General features: G+C 46.5%; 1 protein-coding gene across 1 annotated transcript in view; it reads right to left on the bottom strand.

Annotated features, from left to right (window-relative positions):
* LOC139102754 (uncharacterized) overlaps positions 1–14,291 on the bottom strand; it is a 118,367-nt gene that overhangs the window by 14,591 nt on the left and 89,485 nt on the right. The window lies entirely within an intron of this gene.

Below are 14,291 nucleotides of genomic sequence, written 5' to 3'. Positions count from 1 at the left end.
AAGAGGGTGCCGGCCGGCAATTAATTTTTCGAACGTTCGCAAGCGGACGATAAAAAAAAAAAAAAAAGAAAATAGCGAAGGGGGAAATACATTTGGCGCAGACTGCAGCGAGAGGCGCCGCGGTCCCGGATGAGATTCGAAAAGAGACGGAGACGGTGAAAAATGGACGACAGGATTTCGCGCGCTTTCGACCGTGGATCGGGTAGCCGCGCTCACGAATAAGTCTCGGCATCGTCGACACGGAAACGAGTATTCATTTTCTGTGGTCCTGTGTTATTCCACACGTCGTTCGGCGCTTTATTTCGTCCGTCGAAAAAATGATCCGGAACGAACAGGTTATGTCGTCGGCAGAGCGCGCGGGAGCGTCCGACGTGAATCAGATTAATTAAATTATTTAAGATCAATTAAATTATTTTAGAAGCTTTCTCTAGTAGGAGTTTTATTACGACGACGATTTAGAAGTTCGAAAGGCGCTTGTCTACGTATTCCACTGTTTTCTCGTTCTGAAGTATCGCGCGCGAAAAAAATAAAATTTTCAAAGGTGGTGATTTTTAACGCGTTTCGAACGTTAAAATAATCTCGCGTTATTTATGGATCGCGGATTGAGAAAAGAAATCTATAAACGGAGTTTAAATCTGATTAGCTATATTTTTCAAGGGAAAAACGTTCAAGGGAAAAAAAAAAAACAAAAAAAAAGGAAAAAGCTAATCGACCGGGAGCGAAGTAGAAAACAAGAGATTCCGAGAAAAATGAGCAAGTAAAAATCCTTTGAGACAAAAGTTGCCGCGAGGTGGTAGAATCAGAAGGAACGCATCGAAATGAAGAAGGCGGTCGAGAAGGGTGATCTAGAGAAAGGGGATGCACAGTGGGTTGTATCTTCGCCGTTTCTACCCCGTTAATGAACAGAAGGAAACTTCGGTCTTTGACTTTCGGACAGTAGTCTTGTCGAGAGCACTGCAACCAGACCCTCGAAGAAAAAGGAGTGCCGAGAAAGAAGACTAAATGCTATATCTCGGTACTCACAAAGAGATATCCGCAAGAAAATGTACAAAGATACACTCATGCGAATAAATTCAAGTATAAACCTGGGGCTCGCGTACACAAAGAATGCATTTTCTTTGCATAAAGAATAGAATCAATATAAAATAAACTAATACATTTTTTTTTAACGTACGTAGAGAGAGATGAGTATTAGATCACTGAAGGAAACTCTAGAAAACGCGAAAACGTTGCTGAAACGCTTACGGCCAATTCACAAAGAGAAAAAGGCACAAAAAAAGAGAGAAAAAAAATCGCGGAATTAATGGAAAAGTCTTGCGCAAAAAGAGGAGGTTCAAAAAATTTCGTTGAATCGACCGATAATATCCGTCGCGATCTCGAAGACGGGAGAAAGGGTCGATGTCATGGTTCCCGGCGCCACGTCATTCGATATTTTTGTCAGTAAAACGATATCAGGCAAATTGCATCTGTCCTTTACACCGTGGCGCCGAGCCAGATCAAACAGTATTCGGCTCTGGATATTACTCTTCCCTTGATACTGTCGGTTCCCGGCACCACTCTCTCGTTTCTATCTAACAGTCGGCGACGATCGAGTACCTTCTAAATCGAGAAAGGGTACGCACGGGAGAACACGATAACATCGAACGCGCGGAGAAAAAAGATAAAAAAAAAAAAGAAAAAAAAAAGGGAAAAGAATGATTAGTTGGGAATGCAATCGTCATTTATTTATCCGATTTATTCATTCATCGCCGTTCGAGCCGCTTTCGGCTTCCCTCGTTGAGCAGTAGACAGAGAATTACCGAGCGTAATTTCTGTAACGCGTCTTGAATCTGAAATGACGCGAATTCGTCGGTGGCGGCGAGATCGATACGGGCCGGACACGCGTTTTTAAAGAATTCGTGCGACTGTGTGCGAGCAATGCGTCGCAAACGAACGGTATTCTTATTGACATCGTATGCAAATCGCCCATATACTAAGTCACCTTCTGAGTGCACTGTAAGCATGCGGGTGAACGACGTAAGCAAGCACAACTATCTTAGTGGCGCGACACATACGGGTGACAAATAGGCCGTCGAAATACAACGTCGCTAAAGGAGAAACGACCCCGATTAAAACGAGGAAAAACCGCAGGCACTTTCGATTATCGACGTGAGCGCGCTTATCGCTATCTCTCCGCGAAGAAAAAAAAAAACCGGCGAACGAAAGCGCGCGCGAAACTTCTACGATCCGCGAGCGATTGCAGCAGAAATAGCTTACGCGGACGAATACTTTGCTTTATCTTCGCGTGCCTCGTTAATGCTGATAACACGGACGCGCGACACTGATAACGGTGGTTCCACGCGTGCTCCCGTGGTCGGCACGCGCGCGCGTTCTTTTGTAATGTCCGAAGGGATCGCGCACACATTTACCTGAACTCGACAGACCGGGATCGTTTAAGAGCCATAAACGTAATCCTACGGAATATTTACAGTATCCTCCCCCCGACGGTGGCCGACAGTTGTCTAGCAAATCCTATTTACTGTTACCCAACGTACTATACACACTAGAGATGCTGGGAGGGTGACTATCGCCCCTAGCTAACCTACTGCCCTACTGCCGTGAGTCTCACCCCTAAAAGCGTCGCGTCTCTCTTCGTGGCATTTCAACTCTTACCCTCGGCCTTACCTTATTCTCTTCTCCCCAGTTCTACCGCGTCGACTAACGGTCCTCCGTAGATCGAATCCGCGCGATTAACTCGCGGAATACCGTGCTCCCTAGGCACGCGGATCCTAGGCACGCGCGCGCGCCGCACGAATCTCCGCGAAAAATGCGATATGATAATGTTCCCGGCGTTTCGCTCTAATCGGCTTTGTATCCGCCTGTGACGGCTCACGTGGGCGAGGAGGCTACGGGGGATATCGGGAAGTACTAAACGGACGGCCGGGGCGGCGGAACGGAGGGCGCGGGGAGGGATATACGGTCGGGATCCTAGGGGCAGTCAAGAGAGGCGAGCCTGTGCCAGCCTCCATGAAGGATTTAATTTACATCCACCGGCGAAAAACGCGGAAAACAGTTTATCAAAAAAGTTACCGCGCAGACTCGAGCCGTGGAGCCGTACGAGCGAGAGAGCCGGCGAGAGAATGGGAGAGGAAGAGGAACGCAGGACGCGAGGGAACGGAAGAAAGAGGGTTACACGACGGCAGAAATGAAATTGTCCGTGCATGGATTACCGCCGACTTCGTTATGCCCTCGCATTAGTGCTCTCCCCCTACCAATCCTCTTTTCCTTTCTCGTTCCCTCTCGCCGCCTCGCCTATGTGTCCATTCTTCCATATTCGAAGCCCGGATGCAGCGCATATTCGATATCGCTGAAACAGTGACTCAAACGTAATCAGCTGCGATTCTTAGACCGTCTCCGCCGGCGAATAGCCTTACTGCCGTCGATTACAGCGAAGTACGCGCGCTAGAATTAGAATTCGCCCGAATAAAGATGAAATCAATCGCCATTGCCTGTTATTATTGCGCAATTCTTTCAATTATGTCGCGCCTGCAAATGGGACCAGCCGCGAATGATAACGCTAATGCCGCGTGAACCGCGGGCGCGTGCAATTAACCAAAAGTTTAATCGAACAACGGCGGTCCGATTTCGGAAGTGCGCTTCGCGCGGGCGTGTGCGCCAACAACCGGCTCTCGTTTAGATTTTATCATCGGCTGATGGGAAGACGACTTCATAAAATATCCAGCCGATCGAGATGCGGGCTCCGCAATCGTACACGGTGGTTATGAAATACGCATGAATCTCGCCGGATGGTAGACCGATATCGGCCGTGACGTTTCGCAGCGCGACGGCGGGCTCGCGATCACCAGGGACCGGGCGTAAAATTACTGTTTCGGCCAACATTTACCCCGGCAGCCGCGAGGGTAACGTTCGACTGGACAGAGACTCCGAATTGATTTCGTTTGAAATCCCTACCCCTCGCCATGCCCTGCTCGCCTCCTCCGCGTCTACGGCTCGTTCCCTTCCATCGATGCGCCGTTCGCTACCACCTCCGGCTTTCTCCTCTTTCACGCGCTTTCGTCCTTCCTGTCGTCGCGGAGTGAGTGAGACTGTTTTTCTCGCTCGCGGTTCTCGGAAGCGAAGAGCTCGGCGTCGAGCTGAGTCTGTTTACATTTTTTTAAGTGCTCACCGAGCTCGAGACGACCTATCTTAAAAAACAAGTTCTGTTCGACGTTCGAGCATATTTTTACGAAGTACAATCATTACTTTAGCGAGGTTTAGGCCGACCGCCCCCTTCAAAGTGAAAGAGAAACAAAGAAGAAGAGAGAGAGTAGGAGCTATGCGGGGTAACTTTGCAGGGGTGTACCGTCCGACCAGGCCGAGGTAGGGATGGTTTTTCAAAGCTCCGATAAGTAAGAGAGAGACGAGCTCCTAGGGTCGGCGCACAGGCCGAAGCGGACGTGAACGAGGGACGCGGTGGAGAGCGGCAGCCTGGACGAGGGGGCGGGGGCAGCTGCTTTGAGCGGTTTCACTCTTCAATGGTCCCGGACTATCCCTCCTTCTGCTGCCGTGCCGTGCACCCCTGTTCCCTTCTTCGCCTCGTCCGTTCATCGCCCGCGATTCGCGTCCTCGTCGCACTTCGGCATCGGCCAAGCATTTTTTTATTCGATCGATTCTCCCTACCGGCGGCCGTGCCAGCGCTGCACTACCCATTTGCTGCACTATGCATGTGCATCCTCGCGTGCATAAGGTGCGAAGGCTGGACTGGACTCGAGTGGACTCGACTATTTGGGTACACCGGCAGCCCAAAGAGGCCGAGCTCTAACGTGCCGTGGTCTAACGTGTTTCAATGTAATGGGAAGCAACGTTGGACACCTCGTGATCAAGCTCGCGTGTTAAATTTTATCTCGGCTGTTCGCCTGGACGCCCTAGGAGATTCTAGATTCCCGCCGAACCCGATAAAAAATAGCCTCGATAGGTGAAATAGGAAAGCGCTGTGGATCGCTTCGTGTGCATTCGACACACGTGTTATATGCAATAAAACGTCATTTATCGATTCATAATAATCTGAGGAATAAATAGAGTAGCTAGAGAGGCGCGTGCGAGGGGTTCAAGATCATACGTCAACGACGACTTCTCCAGTGTTCTAGCCTTAAATTTTGCACATCTGTCCCGCAGCTCCGATTCCTGCTGGGATGACAATGAGGCAGTTAAGTCCTCACCGCATCGGCTGAGTACACACGGCACACGAGCAGCGAGACGCGAGAAAGGGGAGGACGAGGACGCGAGGCAAGACCGCGGGAGAAAGCGAAAAAGGGAGGCAAAGTTAGGACGGACCCTTTGCACGTACGCGCGCATACATAACCGGGGGTACACCCACAGAACGGAGGCAACACACGGCAGACACGTACGGGACGTCGAGCGTAGAAGAAGGGTTGCCTAGGTTAGGGACTCGGAAAACATCCTTTGTCGAATACCCTACCGGGACCGCTCAACCGCCCAGCAACTCGTTCAACCCGCTGAGAAAAAATCAATAATTCTTTGTTACCAAGTTTATCTCCTGTCATACCAAGCTAAACTACATTACGAGTGCAGCGCGACTTCGGGATAAGCGCGAGCAAGAAAACGGGAGGAATTTTTTTTTTCGGGGGAAAAAATAATACGTCGATAACAGCGCGAATTTAATAATAATCCGCACTTTGACGCGAAAGTAGAGAGGAAAAAAAAAAAATTAAGGTAAAATTGATTATCGCTACCATTACGTCGCTATATCTTCGCGGTACCGTTTTTCGCCTCCGCGCGGCGACGACCGCGCGAAATTTTACTCGTCGGTTTCCCAACGCACGCGCACGTGTGCGCGCGTGTTCGTTGACGGTGATTATCGGTGCGGTTAATGACAAACGCGCTCTGCGCCCGATACTCGTCATCGCAGCGTCGGAAAATCGTTCACCCCCTTTCCAGAAAATCACGAGTCTGGCCGTACTTAAGCGCTATTTATACCTGCATGCGTGGACTTTATAAACTCGGGGAGAACAAAGGGAAAAAAGAACGTCGGCGGTGCGGTGATCAAATTAGCATGGCGCTTGCATATGACCTACGGGAAAAGGGATCGATACTTCTTATTTGTTGACGACGCGTCGCAAACGGTTACAGAGAAATCGAAGAGACGATGGAGCGCTTTTATTGCGCGAAACGGGACCAATTCTACCACTTGCCCCCCCGCGAGAGTTGCATAAAAATGTTGGCCCTTCCACGACCGTGCACGCACCGCGTGCACACACGCGAGACGCACACACGCTCCGCGCGGAGATCTTCCGAATCGCGGGGATGAAAAACGGCGGCGGCTGTCTAGATGACTGGCGTGGGGTCGTCGCTAACTGCGAGGGGCACGGTGGGCGAGACAGGGTGCAGCAAATGGGTGGCATTGGCGATGGACGTGACGTAATGGATTACCAGTCGCAGTTTCCCGGGAAATTCATTTTTTTTTTTTTTTTATCTTTATCCACGATGATTTTTTTCGGCGGGTCATCGCGACTCGCCGAAATTGCAGGAGTGACGAAATTCAAATCACGACGGGATTAATTGTGCATTACGCGCGATTGTAATTGTCGGCGTTCCTCGTCATACATATATTATTAAGATTATTAATGTTAAAAGTTTATAAATTAACGTCACGAAGATGAGATATCTCAACTTTTCTGAAATTTATGTGAAAAATTGTATAACGATTTAATTAATCGCGTGCTAACGAAAAAATATGTTGCAATTTTATTTATATAAAACTCTTGACCTTTTTCGAAATGACTAAAATAGCCGCGGTTGCATCGCGTTAAGATGCACTCTTGGCGTCAGAAAATGATTGGCGAAAGCGAATGGTTCAGCAGCTCGATTAACGCGAGGAGGCGACCCACCCCATCGTGGCTTGCTTCTGAGTTACCGAAAGAGTGTGCAGGAATCCGGTGGCTTGTAGATCGAGAGTTCGCCTCGGTGCAGCGAGGAAAAAAAGGCGAGTGTCGCGCGCGGGCTCGTGTGTGCGCCGATCGTCCGATGCAATGTCGGAACTGCATCGGCGGTATTGGACCGGATCGCTCGATCGGGTGGCGTGCCCGTTCTTTGCCGCCTTTTTAGTCGGCCTTTGATGTAAAATCAATGGCGCATTTTTTTCACTCCCTCCTCCCCCTTGGGATAGGTCGAGCGCGTTGTGCATCGCCGTGACACGATCTGCCGTTCCGCGCTCCTCCGGACGCACCATCCTTGTTTCACCGCGGTCTTCGTTGGCATTTGATGCATCCGAATTTATTTTGTTACGTCCTTCTTTCTTTTTCATTATATTTCTTATTTTTTTCTTGCCTTTTTTTGTTAAAGAATTTATCTCGATTTTTTTTTTAATTCGAGATCAACGAGAAATTACGCGTTAACATTTTGCGTGGTGATACAAGCGTGTGCATATGATAAATATGACAATTGTACTAAACGCATTTCAGATCCGTTAAGGTGCGTGAGTGTACTTGGCGAACAAACACCGAGCTAACGCGAATATTTCAAACAAATCAATCACCACGAAAGTAATACATCGACAACACACATCTCTGAGAAACGTTCTCGGTCGCTGTGTTCGTCCGGTGCTCGTTCGCCAAGTGTAACACACGTATGTATATTGAAATAAAATTATATTCTTAGCGCATTTCTAATATACCATTATAACCGTTCCCGTTCTCACCGTATAATAACATACAGGATCGCAATTTCAAAGTGTCCCTGAGAAAATCGATTTTTTTTTTTTTGAAGAATAAAAATCTGTATTTATCATTGTGGAAATAGATAAAGCATCGAGCGAGGCTATCTTATACGTGGTGGTTGTGCGTGTAAACGGTAGTCACTTAATTAAAAATTACTTAATTACGATCTTGGCACTAATTAGGTACGCTTGGTTCTCTCTTAGCCGCGCGCACTACGACTACCTCGCTGCCGCAGCTACTTTTTTCTCTCCCGTTCTCCACTCATCTCGCTTCTACCCTTCGATCCCTCCATCTCCATCACCCTTTAGCTGCCTCCTCCATCGATCGGAAATGCGCGAAAGAGAGCGCGTCATGTGGCCGAACGAATGAAACGAAAGCTCGGAGGGTGTCGATTTTATGTAAAAAGCGATTTACGTATTGAGCGATATGCTGACGATAATTCTATAAAGCGATTACGTTGTAAAAATTGGTATTTGTGTGTTTTTCTCTTTTGTTTTTAGCGTGATCTTTGTCCGGATTACGAAAATACAAGCACAGAAAAATAAACTCAATTTTTAAGTATTTTATCGCATTATAAATTATTAACTACTCTCTCGCGTTTTCTCTCTTTCTCTCGTGAATTATTCAAATCCGAATAAATACAATTTTAAAAAACTCAATAATAAAAAAAAAAAAAAAAATTAATTTATGTACGCGTAAGGAAGCGCGGGCTGAGTGAGCGCAACAGACGACGGCGCCATTCGCCTGTCGCGCCCACTCGCACGCAGCTTTCATGTCGCTCTTACGCGTACATAAATTAATTTTGGGAGCGACATATTGTTTGGGACACCCTGTATAGGGTTTTAATTTTTTAACTTAGATATAACTTCTTTTTAAAAGTTGGACAAATAAAATTTTTAGTTGGACATACGTGGATAAACGATGGGCAAACGTATGGCACTCAGAAAATAAAGAAATTGTATCGTGGGGGTACTGATACAAAAAAAAAAATTTTTTTTAATAATTTTTTTTATAAAGGTGGACAAATAAAATTTTTTATTCGACATACGTGGACAAACGAATGCAACTTGATTAAAAAAAAAATATCTTAATTTGAAGGTGCCAGCATCACACACCTCGCAGTTGTCCTCCTTAATTTTCCACGTAAACCTGTCACTTTCGTTTGCAAAGTACAGGTTTTACGGCACCGGGGGTGCCGTCGGTAAATATTTTTACGAGTAAACGAAAGAACGCCGTCAAAGAGAGAAGGAATTACGGTATCGACACCCGGGTGCGGTCTCGTCGTCGGGAACGCGGCTGTAAACCAGCCAGAACAAACTTAAGGCAGTAAAGAGAAGTCGTAATTCACGCGGGACGGCATAACGAGTACATAACAGAGTATTATAAAAGCATTTTATTGTTCGCGAGAAAGTGTCGAGGTCATCGCTCGCGAAAGCATACCCGGGTATCGCGCATTTATTCGTTTCTTTCTAACGTGACGACTGCGTACCGCGCCAGCGGGAAAAAGTAGTCGCAGTAAGGTAGTCGTCATTACCCTCGATCCAATTGCATTTAAGTTTTAACACGTTCAACGCAATATACCACTATATTTCCGAGAGGCAAAAATATTCCTGATAACCATTGCAATTGAGCTCGATTTATTTCAGCCTAGTAAAAAAAAATTATACCCCTCTTGCCTCGCATTAAAACACCGACATATTATTAACAAATTCTTTAACACTTTGGACGTTTTCCAGCAAGCGACACAAACAACACTATGTAACACTATGTCCATTAGTGTGAGAAAGAAGATTCTAGTTGCCTCACTCACATTAATGGACACAGTGTTACAGTATCGTCTGTGTCCTTTGCTGGAAAACGCCCTTTATTACGAAATAACCCTGCTCGATATTTTAATGCGTAAAAAAGAAAAAAGAAGAAAAAAATTCAGTTAATTTAATTATAAAAAATTACGCTCGTTTGTCGAGTAAGTATAAATGCATATGCAGTTTTGACGTGCCGAAGATTCTGGTACTTAGTTCTCTCCACACATAGATACTCCCTAAAGGGTAAAAGGAGTCGTATCCGCCACGGAAACGCACAATAGGTCTCTACGCACACATTTATGCATCGTCGTGCCCGCGCAATTACGTCCCGCACACAGAGCTGCATCGTGAGGGAACGTATGCGTTCACGATCGCGGCTCGTGCGTGCGTGCGTGTGCGTATGTGTGTGTTCTACATGCATCGAGCCTTTCTCTCATCGCGAATTCGCAACAAGTTCGCGAGCGACGCGATAATAGTGCATGCACGTCGTAGAAGTGCGCAAGTAGAAAACAATTATTTCTACAGCAGCGTTAGTAATTAAAGCCACTTATCCGTTTATCAAATAAAGCTCGAGAATGTGGAATGAAATAACTTTCAACCGGAGCGATAATAACTACAAAAAACTGACTGACGAAGTGACGTATCAATTAATACAATATATTTATTAAAATCTTAAACATTCAATAATGAAACGAAGACAATTCGAGTTCGATTAAAATATCGTTTACTCGTAAGATCGGCCCGGTAAATAACACTGACGCTGCTCCCCGAAAAGGCAAGGGTCCCCCCCCCCGGGTGAGCAAGGGTAGGTAAAGCCGAAGGAGAAACGAATCCGACAAGTAGATCTCCCTTCGGAAAAAACAGAAAGAGAATGCGACGGGGATTGAATAGGAATTTGCGCGTTCTAGAACGGGAGAAGCGGAGTCAGGGAGACGAAAAGGGAAGGAGGGATTATGGTCGTGAGTTTGTCGAGGAACAGTGACCAGGGACGAAGAGGGGTAACTCAAGACGGGTCTAAGTGAGTCTTCCGGCCGGCAGGCAATGATAGCCCTGAGAACTGACCCGACCCCCGGATATGTGTTGCGCATATATATGGGGACACAGACACGAGCGAATGTCCAATGTGTCATAACATCACGCGTCTCCGTTCGACCGGCTGGGATCTATGATGACGGCTTATTTCATAAATCGGAGATCCGCGCGACGGACTGACGGGCGTAGAGCGACGCTGGCGAACGAATCTCGACGCGTCTCGCTTAGGTGTGTCCGTAACAATATAAATGTTAATGACCGAACGACAATATAATTTTCTGCGGTGCGCAAAGTACCCGAAGCGCGACAAATAGCGGCAGGAAGTGCGTGTCCACTGGACCAAGTATCCTTACTGGAAGCTTCCACTTTCACGGAGGAAATGGGCCCTCGCTTCTTCCGTTCTCGAGAGGAAAACGCGATGACCGATCGCTGGCGATGATACGCCTAACGATCCGTACAATAAAACCTCCGTACAATAGAGCTTAAAATTTAAATTTACCCGAATTAGAATCTTTACGTATGCAATTCGTACGCGTATGTTCGATCTCGTTTGATCCGAGAATCGTTTTCGGTACGACGCTGCCGCGGGAGCGAATTGTCAGATTCACGAGAAACGGGCGGACGGTCGTGTAGGAAAACCCGAAGAATACGGTGTGATCGCTCGTGATTGATCAATCACTGAGAACTTAGGCGTCTGATCGACGGTCTGTTATATTTTATGCAAGGAACGAGACGATATAATAATCGACATAGCAGGTGGCAGCGACGATGGTCTCGGCCCGTTCTCGTGACAAAAGTACAACAATGATCTAGGGTGGGAAAAGGGGTGGAGGGTCGGCCGCGCACGTAGGAGCGTAGAATAATGTACCGGGGCATTTCCGCATAGGAAGCCGTGCATTAGGCTATCAGATCGGGCACGCGCGACAACAGGCGGCGGAGAAAAAGGAAGCAAAAGTTGAAGGGACAACCTTTACGTGATTAGCTAGAAAAAGAAAGAATTCTACATAGAGCCCGTAAAGCAAAACAGAGCGGTCATTTTTGACTTAATTTTTTTTTCAAATTAAAAAGCTTTCGCAAAGAAAACCATGTTGACCTTACGCTATTTCGATTACGAGCGAATAAATTATAAGCGACTTTCCTGAGAGTATTAAAACTTCTATTAGAAAAATAATAAATTAAAATCTTTCATATATAAAAAATATCGTTATAAACTATTGATAAGGCTGGAAAATAAACAAAATTAATGTACACCGACAGGCGTATTTCGTGTAAGAAAGATAAATGGCAACTTTTGATTATATCATAATATACCGTGACTAACGTGTTCTACATTTAGAAAGCACGTTCATGGTTATCAATGTAAATGAGTCATAGCGCAAATACGACGTACTGAAGAGCACGTCGGATTCTTTAGATTTTAAATTTGATTTTTTTTTTAATTAACGCGGAGAAAGTTGTTCAAATTGCCGGAAAAAAATTTTAATTTTACAGAGAAATTAAAAAAAAAAAAAGAAAAAAAATGCGAGAAATAGTTCACAGTAAAATTTAATAAAATTATTAAAAAAGATTTCGGGAAGAGCAGATGACGAGAATGGCGAGAAAGCGGAAAAAAAACCCCCCTTGAGCCAAATGTACCGAAATATGTTAAGGCGGTAATTAGCTTTGTGCGTACCGTAAAATACGAGTGTACAATTTCGCCGGACGTTTGTAAGTTTCGCAAACAGACTATGTACTCGTTGTTTCATCCGCGATGCTACTCTTTTAGATAGGCCTCATGAATAAAGTTATACAGAACAATAGACTGATAATTAACAGCGATGTTTGCGCCGATGTCAAAATGGATAGAATACTTTTTTTATTCCTTTCTTGTTCGCGAATTCACGCGCATTCCGTGGCATTTTACACGATTATCCCGGCGCGACTCGTGCCTCGCGTTAATTTCGTGCGAGATGACGTTGAAGCGCAGTAAAGAATGCCCCTCGCTTTATCGAGTCGGCTAGCAATATGCGAGGTATTGTAATTAACCCGACCACTCAGAGCAACTAAGCGCTCGTTAACGTTTTATTTATCGTCGTGTGTGCATTTTTTATTTAGAGTATATCCCGACCGCGTGGTATCGCCCAACGCCCCGTAATTGCGGAACCGACGCCGGCGCGCGGCACCGGGCGCGAAGGACTTACGATTTTCACGAGAGTGGACACCCCGCGATAAGAAAGCGGTAATAATGTAACGACGAGGGCACGCGCGCGATCCACCTTCGACCGCCTTGTATCTTGGATCTGTACTATACTCAGCCTAATTATAATCAGGCTAATGCCTGCCGGACAATATGCGTCGGTACCTACGGCCTCCTACGCTCTATACCTGGGCGCTATGTAGGCACGTTACTTATCCCCAGCTGCTCTACGAGAGAGGTAATTAAGATTCGGACACACCCATCGTGACTCTCGTCTCTTGGGCTCTGACCGCTTCTGCAAAGGGAGTGGTCGATCCCACGAAAACCTCGTTCTCGTTTGCATACACGAAACGCGCCTCTGTTATCAGAAACGTCTTCCACGATTCCATTCTTTAAAGGGAGTTACCGCACGAGATCGAAAATGCCCGCGATTATGTAAGGGAGTGGCGACACGGCTGTCCAATTGATTCATTGATATCAAAGGGGACGACGATGCGACGACGCAGCAGCGGAAAAAAAAAAGAGCGCAAAAATTTTATTTTAGTATTATTATTAATTTTTTTTTTTTTTTTTTTTCTCCACGCGCCGGTAATAATGTAACACGAATGTGTAGTTTCTCCCTCGTTACAATATTTATGGATACTTCTCACGTGCGGTTGTTGGCAAAGTTATTATTTTATAAAAGGAGGCAGCAAAATTAATTATTATCGCTGTCCTGATATTTAACTAAAAATACGAGAGGCATACTTATGCGGAAAATGTTGAGAATAACTGGCACAATGCAGCAAATATAGTTTTAATAAATAGGGTCATATATTATTAATGACAAGGCACACAACCGCAATTTCCGTAATCGCAACATTTTCTTCGATGACGTCGTTTATCACTGTGCATCCCCCGGCGCGGCAGATGTCGGAGAAAATCGGAGAAGAGCCAGATAAAAAGGAGGAAAGCGAGAGAGAGAAAGAGAGAGAGAGAGAAAGAGAGGCGTGGAAGAGCAGAGTGAGAAGCGGAGTGGTAGAAAAAGAGCGGCAACGAGAGACGGCGGCCGTGCACAAAGCGATCGTTCGCACCCTATTTTCTCACGCTCACGCTCGCGTCGAATCGAAAGCACGTCCGATATCTTACGGAGACTCGTTGACGTCGCGCGTACATCATCGGACCTGCTTATACCAACGATATTGACAGCCTTCGTTCGATGAAGCACGCCGTGGGGGATGATTGGGGTCGTCTACGATCCAGGGTACAATGTGTGCGCGTGTTCACGTCCGCGGTATGCATGTGCGCGCGTACCCGTCTCTATCACCTCGCATCTCTCCCGGTCTGTCCATCCGTCCGTCTGTCTATCGGTCGACCGATCGGTCGGTTCACCTCCTGCCGCCCCCGCGAGCGCGAAAAAGAGCGAGGGGGAAAGGTAGAGAATACGAGAGAGATGTGCAAGCGGACTCGGGTTCGTTCGTTATCAGATCCCACGGTAGGACACGCGACTGAGGTAGCAGATCCTATCTGCGGTACGGAAGAAATTTTATGTCGTATAATGGACAACGGACGCGTACACGACAC

Source organism: Cardiocondyla obscurior, linkage group LG05, assembly GCF_019399895.1.
Source record: "Cardiocondyla obscurior isolate alpha-2009 linkage group LG05, Cobs3.1, whole genome shotgun sequence".
In the NCBI taxonomy this organism is placed as follows: Eukaryota; Metazoa; Arthropoda; class Insecta; order Hymenoptera; family Formicidae; genus Cardiocondyla; species Cardiocondyla obscurior.
The sequence above is the reverse complement of the archived record's forward strand: the minus strand, read 5'-3'. Positions and strand labels throughout refer to the sequence as shown.